Consider the following 13804-nt stretch of genomic DNA (forward strand, 5'->3'; position numbering starts at 1 on the left):
GCAGTTGGATCTCAGACTGCAGCACTAGCAATGAGTGAGGCTCCATGGGCGTAGGACCCTCTGAGCCAGGCGCAGGATATAATCTCCTGGTGTGCCCTTTGCTAAGACCGTTGGCAGTATTGGGGCGGGAGTGACCCAATTTTCCAGGTGCCATCTGTCACGGCTTCCCTTGGCTAGGAAAGGGAATTCCCTGACCCCTTGCACTTTCCGGGTGAGGTGATGCCTCACCCTGCTTTGGTTCACACTCAGTGGGCTGCACCCACTGTCCTGCACCCACTGTCCAACAAGCCCCAGTGAGATGATCCCAGTACCTCAATTGGAAATGCAGAAATCACCCATCTTCTGTGTCACTCACGCTGCGAGCTGTAGACTGTAGCTGTTCCTATTCATCTTCTTAAATTTCTTAAATGTCATCAATGAATTGTGTCAATCTCTTGACAAAAATGACATATTCAAATGAGTAAGTAACTAAGTGCACAGACACATACACACAGACTGATAGCCAAATAGATAGATAAATTTATCTAGATTTTTGAAATCAACATTTTATAAAATTTATGTTCTCCCTTATGTTAACTATTACCTCATGAATAGAATTTTCACTTCATTTATTTATTAAAGTTTAAGGATCTAACCTCATGCATTTGTTTTGTTTTAATAAACACTAAACTTTTTTGCATAAAACAGTATCTAGTTTTATTTCTTTCTTTTAGATCAAAACCCACAGTATTTCTGAGTCAAGTGATAAAAAAATGTGACATATTTGATCCATCTAGTCTCCAAATACATTGACATGTTTGGGCAAATATATATGAATTCATTCTTCTCTATAAACATCAGACTGACTTTGAATATAACTTAACCCCTTGGTAGTACTAAGCAGCATCATCTTAAAGGTTATTCCAATTTGATAATCAACATACATATTTAAATTTTAATTTTATTCTTATTTCACAATTTGCTGGTGAAGTTGAACATTGCACAATATTTTAAAATAGTCCTGTAGGAAGTCTCACATAAATCGAAATGTTCAACAAATGTACTTTTTAAGTATTTATTTAATTTATAGCATTTTTAAGGTAAGTCATAAATTTAAAGTAAGTCATATTCAATTATGCTAAAGAGAAAAATTCAATGAATTCACAATATTTATATTTGTTTTATAAGAGTCTATGCTGCACATAAAATATATTCATTTTACTCACACAGTTTTTTAATACATATCGTTATTCCAAGCAAGAAACTAATTACAGTTACCTAGCATCTTAAATAATTTACAGTGATTTCCAGCACTTTTCTAATGGAAAGTGTCAGTGATAGAGACACTCTTAATTTATCTGAGATGATACTTTTAAAATGAGAATGACTGCCAGTAATAAATTTTTGCACCTTATGTTTTACAAATAGTTTCAATACCAATATTTTATCTGTCCTACTCATTTTGTGAATTACCACAGGTTTTTAAAAATTATTTATAGACCCTTTTGTAATAATCTACTTGCTACATGACTTGGAAGCTTGAAAGAAACACTGCTGTGAGCAGTCAATCTCCTTCACAAGTTTTTTAGGACCAACAGTCCCGTAAATTCTCAATGTTTGATGAGAGACATGCTTAGATTGTGCTGTTCCTACAATGCGAAGCCAGATAACACTTCGACCAACTTCAGAAAAACTGGTAAGTACATTGAGAAACATATGTATGGTCCTCTTAGTTTTTATGTGTTTGGTACACAAAACATTTCTCTGAAAATGTAGTAACTCTTTAGTCTTCAATATTTATAAATTTTAAGCATGTATTTTATAATATTGTCCTAGGTTGCCTCTTTAATTTAGATTTTAATGGTTCTAGCAAGTAAAGAAGCAAAAATAATAAATCATAATATTTTAGAAATCATTTTGGAATTCTATAGCATATCAGACATAATCATTTAAGTTCTCCTAAAGAAAATACATTAAATATTGTCATATGACAGTAACATTAATAATAGTCATAGTGTGAAATTCATATTTTGAGGATGTTTTTTGTTCAAAAATACCTATACCTATTATGTTATGCTTTTTAAAATGTGTTTTATGTTATGTATGTGTACGTTTTTAAAAACTTGTCATTAAGATAAGTGGATCTCTAATCACACAGTGTGAGATCTTTGTAAATAGCTGCCTTTTAAAGACAATCAAGAAACTTGTGTGGTATCATAAGTGTTAATCAGTAATCAACTTTTGACACAGAGCACTGATTATTTGTTTTATAAAAGAAATAGACACATAATTAATAATTTTAATAATTAAGATAATAATTAGCTGTGGAACTCTTGCTGATACAATGATAATCTGAATTATGTGTTCTCAAATTCTGATATTCCTAACGAAATAGGTTATAGGCCAGGTGTGGTAGCTCACGCCTGTAATCCCAACACTTTGGTTGGCCAAGGAGAAAGGATCACTTGAGCCTAGGAGTTCGATACCAGCCTGGGCAACATAGTGAGACCCCATCTCTACAATAAATAAAAAATTTAGCCAGGCATTGTGATATGTTTCTGTAGTCCCAGCCACTCGGGAGGCTTGAAGTGGGAAGACTGCTTGAGCCCGAGATGTCAAGGCTGTAGTGAGCCTTGATTGCTCTACTGTACTTTAGTCTGGGTAGAGAAAAACACTTTCAAAGCAAACAAAACAAACAAACAAAAACAACAGAATTATAGAGGTTTTATATAATTTTATTTTTCATAGAATTGGAAATATTTGATCTTTGATCAATAATGAGGTATTTAAGTTGCCCATTGCAGCAGACTCTTATTTCTAGAGAACATCACTATGTCTTTCTTCTTACATGTTCTGCAACGTGAACTTGTCTCTTTCCTATCAAGAGATAGAGTCTATTTCTTGACTTACTTTAATGTGAACCAATAAAGTATTTGAGAAGAGAAGCTGGACCAGTATCACTTTAAATGGCCTGGAGGCCGTATTTGCTAGGAGCCCTACAGTAAGTATAATTACCCTGAGACAAACAGACCATAGAAAAAAGCCCAAGTCTCATGCATCCCTTAGAAAATGAGATGAAATACAGAGAAACGAAGAAAAAAGGCCCTTAGACTAGATGTTTAAGTGAGGAAACCATGTGGAAATGAATCCCCCAGTGGCAGACACTCCATCTCCTGTCACATGAATCAGATATGCACCACCGGCTGGGCCCTTCCACAAAATCATAAGCAAATGAAGATTTACGTTTTAAACCACTAAATTTTGACTGGTTAGTTATGCAGCAATTGACTTGTAAGACAGTTATGCTCACATGGAAGAAATATAAAAACAAAAATATAGTTGATCAAATTCTATTAATAATATAGGAATAATAGATCAACAATTGAAACTAGACTGTGCAATGCACTTTTATTATTTCCTGACACTTTAATACTTCTTTTTCCCTTTCAGAATCTGCCATTTCCCTCATCTGATGTTGTCAATGCTATCATTGCCCTGCATTCATTTTTGTAGGTGAATGACCCAGCATAGCCAGTAATATGCCACTCCTCCTAGATATACTGATCACATTAACAATTACACAAACATAGATAGTAAGGATCCTTTTTATGGTTTTATTACTGCTTCTAGGAAGGAAGGAGTCTCTTTTTTTTGAGCTGGATGTAACTGAAAACCCATTGATACTTGGATTGCTGATGTCTATAGTAAGGGCAACATGTGAAAAACCCCTGCCTGAGAACTGAGTGAAAAAAATATATAATATGGATCAAAGTGAACAAGAAAGATACAGACAACAGATGACATCTTTTGAACTCCTGGACCCAGTTATGCCTAAAGCAAGAGCTTTCCCTTTGATTTCAAAGTTATGCGAGCTGCAAAATATTTTTTTTTTTCTTGAACTGGTTTTAACTGCCTTTTTACTATTGAAAACTAAAGTCCTGACTAACCAAACGACATGGACCCTATGTGATCTGCGAATGTGAAGGAATAACAGAGATCTTGCCTATCATGAATGTACTATGAAGTTCAATATAGGTTGAAGATTGTACCAATATTTATTTCAAAACAACTATTGGGCATGTAATATGTGCAAAAATTTTCACTAGACATATAGAGGTATGTGTATGTGTATATGTATATGTATGCATATGTGTGTGTGTATACATATACACATACGCATATATATCCCTATATTATTTATGTTCTCAACAAATGACCATCTGTTGGGAATTTTTATGTTATTATATACTATAAAAGCTATTGGTTCCAAAAGTATGAGAATTTTGAGAGAAAATTGTAATTACAAAGCATTTCCATGGGAACATATAATTAGTAGACACTAGGAAGCTAAAACTTCCACTTAGTATGAGCTCTTTATGTTCTTAATTATCAATGTGGAACTCTACAACAAATTAGAAGAGTGGTCTTTTCCTTTCTTTCCATATACCCAAAGCAATTAGTATTTTTATTTTCACTAGCTGACCTCATGGGGTGTATGTCTAAAGGCTATAGTGTCTGCCTTTCACAAAGATTTTCTAAATTCCTTTATTTCAATTGCAGTAAAGTTTTCAATTTCATAACAGGTTATCTGCCTCCTACCACACATATCATATCCTTGTACGGTCTACAGATTTTTCTGCAAAAAAAGAAATTTTTGAAAGAACTTCTATTTCTGATGAATAAATTAGAATTTTCTTTTGAAAATATATAATTTACAAATAAAGCAATATATATACATATATACTAAAAAAGTAATGAAATATACATAATTGTAGACACATCCTTTATTTTTTCTCTAGTAACTTATTCTAGTAATTTCATAAGTGAATCTAGATTTCCATGAAAACAGACTGCTAACCATTTTTAAATAACATTTTAATTATATTATAAACTCTAAACATTAATTAGCAGCCGTCAACAGTGACCTAAATCTTTTCTTTTCCCCAAGCAACTTCACTTCTTATTCATATAATTCTATATTTTATTTATAAAGAGCAATCTGAAACAAATACATAAAAGTACTATTTCTGGGTAACTTAATAAAATTATTCTATTAAATGTTTATTGAAAGTTACAAAAATTAATAATGTTCATTGATTTCCATTAAAGGTTACGTGGAAAAAACTGTAGACGTACATATACAGGTAGGTGCTTCCCAATTAACTCTAGTTTAGTAGAATATAGAGTATATATATAATCTATGTCAATGTTAATTGAAATACATAATGACTTTCATATCCTTCTGCATCTGATGTTTTCAAGAATAATAGCAAATTAGAAATATTTACATAATAAGAATTTTTACACCATTATTTATTTCTTTCAAATTTATTCTTTTTTTTTTTTTTTTTTTTTTTTTAGAGTTTCACTTTTTTCACCCAGGCTTGAGTACAATGGCATGATCTCGACTCACGGCAACCTCTGCCTCCCGGATTCAAGCGATTCTTCTGCCTCAGCCTTCATAGTAGCTGGGATTACAGGCGCCCGCCACCACACCCAGTATTTTTGGTAGACACGGAGTTTCACCATGTTGGCCAGGCTGTTCTCGAACTCCTGACCTCAGGTGATCTACCCACCTCGGCCTCCCAAAGTGGTGGGATTACAGATGTGAGCCACCACGCCAGGCCAAGATGGTGAAACCCTGTCTCTACTAAAAATACAAAAATTAACCAGGCTTGGTGACAGGCGCCTGTAAGTCTAGCTACTCTGGAGGCTGAGGCTGGAGAATCGCTTGAACGCGGGAGGCGGAGGTTGCCGTGAGCAGAGATCACACCATTGCTCTCCAGCCTGGGCAACAAAAGTGAAACTCCGCCTGAAAAAAAAAAAAAAGAGAAAAAAAGAAAAGTAAACAAATGTTAGAAGCATACTGTTGAAAGTTATAGAATATTAGTAACATATGGCTCAACTATTTGTTAGGCTTAAAAATGCAAAAGTGTTGCAAAATTATAAAATATTCTCTTTTTTTTATTACTACCTTGATTATAGGTTTGATTTTACATTTACTGAATGTCCGTGCTAAAGTATTAGGTTAACAGATTGTACATGTTATTGTGTTTCTGAACTAGTTATTTAATAAATCTTGTATTAATGATGCCGAAATTTATTCTATAAAGAGTGAACTGGCCCTCTGCAGCATTAAGACTGAACGGGCTTTCTGTTACACAGGGTGAACAGACCCTCTGGCCCTCCGTTTATCTCCAAAAGAGATGCACCTTGATAAGGACTTTATTCTAGTTGAAGTTAAGTAATGAGATGGGAGAAAATTAATTTTATAGTTAAACAACAGCTCTCAATGCATATTTAAGAAGAAATTATCATCCCTATATTATTTAAGAGGTTTACTCTGGCTTACATTGTTTTAGAAAAACTTCGAATGAATTAGGCCTATATGCTTACACTTATTGTATGTATCTTCAAATATATTTAATGCTATTTCTTGCCTTTTCAATGTGGATCAATGTCAAAATTGTTTATCTGCTTATAGTTTATAAACTTCAAAGTATCTAGTACACAGATAAGTCTAACAGATAATTTTTACTACAAATTTGACTTGTTGACTTTTTTTAGCAGTAGGAAGTAAAGAAAAAAGTTCCTTCCAGATTTCCTTATCTGTAGGCTAAACTATTATCTACTGCTGCCATAATTACTGAAGTTCTTTGAACTGAATTTATTTTTCCCCTTTCTGTCCCTTATCTCCACCCCAAAGCCATTTTATTAAAATTACAAGTCTTAACAAAACTTCTTTTTGAGTAATTCCAACATACTTATATAAGTTCCTTTGGGGTTTTGTTCAATTAAAAATATCATATGAGATATATCAAATTAGGAGCTAATACCTAGAACATTTATACATAATTATTTAAAAAGTTATAAGTAAGGCATATTTGTGCTTATTTAAATTTTTAAATTTAAATTTTTAAAAGAAAGTTATATGAAATATTGTAGGCATTTATAAAAGATCACATAGAACAATTAAAATTGGTTTTTCAGATTTACTTAAAAGCTATTTAGCTTTCGGAGGAATGAGCTAGAGTTGAGCTGCATGAATAAACAATGCATCAAGGAATACAAACTGATGTGGGAAATAATTATTAATAGGATAGCTTGAACAATATCTCATTAAAATAACAACTTTGAAGTCAACCGAAGTTAAAAAGTAACTTCTCAGAAGTCTGATAAGTTAAAATTCACTTTAAGAAGATAAATATATAAAACTAAAAAAAATTAACTGAGAATGAATTACAGGAGCATTTTTTTCCCTTAAGTTAGGGGTAGAAATGTATGACCATAATGTCTTTATAAAATCTGTTCTAGTGTCACTCTGAGGACTCCAGAAAATGATTAGTTATGGTCTTTTCCTCTTAATTGAGATTTAGTTTGATTTTATTTGAATAAATTAGCCTATGCTGTGTGTTATTGTAAATGCTCCAGTGAACACACACATTTTCAAATTGCAACTGAATTCAACTGATGCATTGCCATGAAGGTACCTTGATGATGCAGTCTAACATTATACAGAAGCTCAATTTAGTTTCTCATTAAAGAAAATTTCATGCAAGAAAAAAATTTACCTATCATGCTAGTGGATTAATATCCTTTTGGAATATTTACTCTATTTATATTTCTAACTTGGAGTGTTGTATCCTGAAATGTATAAGGGACTTTTCATGGAAATTAAAGGAAAAAACTGTATTAGTTCATAAATAACTAACTTTAAAAATTATAGTCACTGTAAATATGGGCACCACAGGTGATGTGAACAAAGAAAGGTCTGCCAGGAATTCAGTAAACTGGAGACAGTGAAATGGTGTTGGTACTAGCAGCTTTTAAAAATTGAAGATGTTTTGAATTTAAATTTAAAAACTAAACATTGGCTTATAATTTTGGATTGCATAGGCAAAGCAAAGAAGCTTTGATCTACCAGTAGATACCCAGGTAAGCATATTGAAAGACATTCTTAAAATATGTAGTGGGCCACAGGAGACTTACCAGCATGATGAGGTTACACCATTCTGTTGATGATGTCCAGGTTGGATTACAGCAGCGGCAGTCCTCAAATGAGTTCATTCTAGGACCATTTATACTTTTAAAAATTATTGAAGACCTAGGAGTGGCTTTGTTTATGTGAATTATATTTCTTTAGATTCACAAATTGGAAATTAAAATGGAGAGATAATTGAAATCATTATTTATTTACTAATTAAAAAATAACAAAAATTAACTACATGTTAATTGGCATATTTTTATGAAATGTAACTATATTTTTCAAACAAAAAATTTACTGAGGTGAGTGATATTGTTTTACATTTTTGAACTCTCGAATAAACAGCTTAATACAAGATCATTACATGCTCTTATTTCCTCTGCATTAAATGTGTTGCTATATAATATTTTGAGTGAAGTGTACCAGGAAAATTTGGACTCTACACAGATACTTCATGGAAACAGAGAACACAGGTACCTCCAGAGATCCTCAGATCACATATTAAGAACCACTGAATTAGAGGAAAGATGGGCGCCAACTAAATATAAGACTATGATAACACTTGGGCTGTTAGGTAAAAAAGTGCAAACCATTTCGTCCAACTGCTTAATGAAGAAATACGTATTTTTTAAGTAGCCCAGGCTTAATTTCAAAGTGAAGACATTTTAAAGTCTCTTATGTGAACCCTGGGTTATAACTGAATATAAATTAAATAAGTTTCATGTCACTACAAGTAACGGAATGATTGTCATTTAAAGAAAATTCTGGAAAAGTAGTATTAAGAACATGCTTAATGTCGTTAGGTTTCTTCCTTTGTAATAAGCCAGAGACAACATAAGAAGAAATATTCACCTTACCCCTATTAGTGTCTTTACACCTCTCATGGAAGTGAATACTCAGTTGTAGCCTAGCATTTTCATAGTGACATAGTATATAAATATGTGTTTTATATTAAAGTGATTTATTACTTTACATCTTCTGTATCTCCAATCTGCCTCATCTTTCTCCAACATCTGTCTCATCACTGTATTCATCAAATTATTCTCCCTAGTAGTATTGTTGATTATTTACTTAATTATGTCTCATTACCACCTAATTATTTGTGTCGTGTCAGCTAAAGGCTCTACTTCTTAAGCAAAGATGAGCATAGTCTGCTGACTTAGCATTTCTCTTGTGCGATTCAGCCAGTCCATCAGATTGTAATCAATCAGAGTGTAATACTGATTTCTCTTCGATAAATTTTAGTCAATGTAAATATGGACACCAGAGGAATAGACTCTGTAGGAATATAGAATGTATTGATTCTATTATAGATTATATAGGAGTATAGAATCTATAATTCTTGTAGATTTCACGACTACCCATATTAACTACACCTGCTTATAAGTCAAGCTTTCTACTTATACTTTTTAGATTTCAGACTGGTGTAACGGTATGCACTTTACAGAAGACACAGAACACTTATACATGTCCAAAGTATCTGTATAAATAATCAAATAAATAATAAGGAAAAAGAGTAATGGGAATAAGGCTTTATAAAAAGAAAAATAATCACTTTTCTCTCAAAGTACATAGCTGTATATGATTTCAATTTGAGTTGCTGTCTTGGGAAATCTATACTCTTTGTTCATGTGTGTCTTATTAGCTACATCTTTTATCAGCTTTCTCCTGTGCCCTTACAGAACTCTGTATTGAACTATTGTGCTGCTTCATTGCTTTAACCATTGATTTTGAGCAGAGGGTCCCCAATGTATATTTGTATTTCTTTACCCTAAATCTAACTGGGAACATAACCGAGATTTTCACCTTTTCTCACCTCTTCCTAGATCTAAATGTTCTTTGTATTCCTATCAGTAGAATTTGGATCATGTATTCTACTTGCTGTGCATCAAGTATGTCAACAGTGTTCAGACCATTATTTTTGTTACCACGCTAAAAAGTGCTCAACTCATTCAAACACCTGTCATTTTATCTCCTGTAAAGCAGAGGTGGCTTTGGCCATTCTGTTTAAAACTATTGATACAGCTGATAGACTAACATTCAGATCCATGAATGCTAAAAAGTTTGAGAATCTTTATTCTTTTATGCCCCTCTGCTTTTCTTTTTTAAGAATTCCATAGCCAAATAGAAAGAATTGTGTTAAAGCAGTTTAGGGTTAAGTCAGCCAGCGCAATAATTGTCACAGCCTATGGCAGAGCAAGGAGAGATGGTGAGGATCGGTTGTTATGCAGATAACTTTGAAGTTAAAGGAAAGTGACCCTTGAAAGTTGGTAGTGGGGAAAGGAAAATGGGAAACAATTTAATTCCATACAAAGATGTAAGTAGGGTAGCTGCTTCAGTCACTATCAGAACAAAAACATAGCTAGAAATTTTCAGGGGCTTCAGCAGACAAACCAAATGAACTGACCAGGTGATTAAAAACAAATGAATAAAAAAGGATTCCAACTAATGCATGCAAACCTGTGCACTGTGCCCTCAGTGTCTGATTCATTCAGCCTCGTGGGATATCGAAACACCCCTTTCAGTGCTTTAATTTGACATGATGCAAATTAAATGCACTTCAGATTGACGGAGTACATAAAATGGTCAGGTAATGAAGGTGGGCAGACTGTCACCTGAATAGAAAGTATAAGTGGTTTTCAAAAAGTGGCCACGTGGGTTCATAATTCCTAATCAAATGCTACAGAATCAGAAAGCTCTGGAGATTGAAAGAATTTGCAACTCGGTTGACAGCAAAACCTGACCCCACATAAAACCATTGGATAGAACTGATGTAACTTGATGTTTGACCGTTGTTTACCTAATCTTATATAGATATTTTTGTCCAACTGTAAAAACTAAGCATTTGACCAAACTAAGGTTTGGTCAAGGACTGCTACACAACATACTACATATATGTATGATACTACGTTACTGAAATCTGAAAAATTGCAAATATGAAATATATGTCACCACAAGATGTTTGGATCAACCATAGTAGGTATATAGGCCTGTACAGCTGTGATTGTTATAGAAGAGGACTCCATGACCCTCTAGAATCAATGTAAGAGGGAGACCTCTCCTTTAGCCTCACTGCCCATGGCAATGAGTTGTTTTTATTGGAAAACTATAATCAGTCCCAAGTGAATGTGTTTCATAGGAAAGAGTATCTTCTCTAAAATTACATGTTTCCATTCTAGAATCCAAGAGGAAAAATAGTGGATATATGTGTATGTCTCATATATATATATAAATGCATTTTTTACAGTAAATGATCAAATTAAAAACCATTAAGTTCTATCTGTTCTCCTTATGATCAAGAAAACATTCTGATGTTTCAGGTTTCACATCCAGGTATGACAGATTTCGCTGTTACTGATGTTTGTTTTGTCTTTAAAATTTCCCAGGGCAAAATACATTATACATATAATGAGTCAGAAATGATCGTTATTCATTTACAGGCCCTCCAGTTAGAGTGAAATACTGTCATTTTTAGGTCATTGTATAATGATGTTTCTGGAATACGTGGTTTGAATAAAGTAACTTTCAGTGCCAAGGTTAATGTATCAACTTCAGGTAGTTGCTTTGTTGAATTTTGTTAAATATTCTTGAGCTTCTCTAACCCTCTGAGACAGACCAAAATGAAAAGGAATTTAATTAGAGTGTGCTGGGAATGTAATGTGATATATTAAGTTTTTATTAAGAAAACTGCTGCTGAACCACAATGTTATTGGTTCTGAAATTATCCCCCTAGATAAACAGAATACACATATGTGCAGATAAGCAGGGTGAATGTAAAGGGAACTTATCAAAAATACTAATTCAATGAAAGTTTACATCAAAAAGTGATTTTAAAAGAGGAAAGCTTTCTCATGCCATGCGAAGTTCAAAATTAAACCTCCTGTTTCATTTTAAAATCACTGTACAAGAGTGGTTATGCTGTGCCAGTTTTAGTCATTGGAATTCGGTACTCCTGTGATTAATTTCAAAGGCACATTGGTTCAGGGTTATTATTAGGTTAGTCTGTTAATGCAAAATCTGTCAAGAAGGCCTTGAAGTGGAAATCAAGCAGATGCATACAAAGTTCTGGTTTAAAATACCTTTAACCCAAGGATTTTACTATTTTGGTTTCATTTGTTAAAGGGAGCTCAAAATTAAGTAATTAATTCAATTGAGCTGTTCTGTAGCAGCATGTCATACTTTTTTTAAGAATAAAACTCTAATACTTCTTAGAAAAAGCTCCATTTCATAAGTCTATGAATGTTAAAGAGTTAACATGTATTCGATTATTTTATTTATTTTATTAACAACAAATTAATCAAAATGCATGTAAATAACAGCATTCTGTATTAGGCCATTCTTGTGTTGCTATAATGAAATACCTGAGGCTGGATAATTTATCAAGGAAACAGTTTTAATTTATTCATGGTTCTATAGGCTTTACGAAAAGCATGATGCTGGCACCTGCCTCTGGTGAGACCTGTGGACGCTTACAATCGTGGCAGGAGGTGATAGGGAGTTGCATGCCACATGGCAAGAGCAGGATCAAGAGAGTCAGGAGGTGTCACATTAAAAAAATGTTTATACTTTAAGTTCTAGGATGCATATGCAGAACATGGAGTTTTGTTACATATATATACACATGTGGTTTGCTGCACCCATCAACCTGTCATCTACATTAGGTATTTCTTCTAATGTTATCCCTCCTGCAACCTGCTTCCCTCAACAGGCCCCAGTGTGTGATGTTCCCCTCCCTGTGTCCACGTGTTCTCATTGTTCAGTTTCCACTTATGAATGAGAACATGTGGTGTTTGCTTTTCTGTTCTTGTGTTAGTTTATTGAGAATGATAGTTTCCAGCTTCATCCATGTCCCTGCAGAGGACATAAACTCATCCTTTTTTATGGCTTCATAGTATTCCCTGGTGTATATGTGCCACATTTTCTTTATCCAGTCTATCATTGATGGGCATTTGGGTTGGTTCCAAGTGTTTGATTTGTGAACAATGCTGCAATAAATATACACGTGCATGTGTCTTTATAGTAGAGTGGGCGAAGGATATGAACAGGAAGTGCCACACTTTTTTAAACAACCAGATCCTGTGTGCACTGAGCACGAGAACTCACTCATTATGAGGAAAGCACCAAGGCATTTAAGGGATCCACCCCCAAGAGCCAAACCCCTCCCACCAGGTCCCACCTCCAACACTGGGGATTACATTTCAACTTGAGATTTGTGGGGGACAGACACCCAAAACACATCACATACAAAAAGATAGAGATAAAACTCCTATACCACTAAGTTTTTTCTTTTCCAGAAATTTAAACTCTGATTTTTTTTTCTCTGTGTATGTGTGTTTTTTTTTTTCCCCTACCTCATGAGCTTCACTGACATTATCTACATGAATTTCATTTAAAATAGTCATGGGTGGTTATCTCTTAAATAACGAATCAATTTCAATAAAGCTGAAAGTCAGATAATTCAACACTACAATATTTTATGTGATTTTAGATTAATATAATTCATTATTGAAATTACTGGAGTAATTATTTAATTTTACTTTTAGCTTAGTTCTATGTAAATATAGGCAATGCCATAAAATAATCAACCATGATACTTTATTATCACTTTGACTGTATCAGTCATCCACTATTTTAACTCAATCACCTAACTAGAGAATTTTTGTAGAGCTTTTTAAACTTCTGTAATTGTTAGTTTAATATAGAATAGTTTATCTTTTGACTGGAACTCTGTTAAAAGTATTAAAACTTCATTTGATTTTCTTGTAATTACTAAGTTAATTTTCTTAAAATAACTGGTTCATCTTAAGTTTTCTTTAAAAATGTCAGCTATATTTTCTCAAA

At 33.4% G+C, this 13804-nt stretch overlaps 1 pseudogene; it reads left to right on the forward strand.

The window, feature by feature from the left end:
- Window positions 1-1633: 1633 nt before the first annotated feature.
- Window positions 1634-13804, forward strand: part of LOC105529253 — a 59806-nt pseudogene continuing 47635 nt past the window's right edge.

The sequence above is a fragment of the Mandrillus leucophaeus genome, unplaced genomic scaffold, assembly GCF_000951045.1.
Source record: "Mandrillus leucophaeus isolate KB7577 unplaced genomic scaffold, Mleu.le_1.0 Scaffold758, whole genome shotgun sequence".
Lineage (NCBI taxonomy): Eukaryota > Metazoa > Chordata > Mammalia > Primates > Cercopithecidae > Mandrillus > Mandrillus leucophaeus.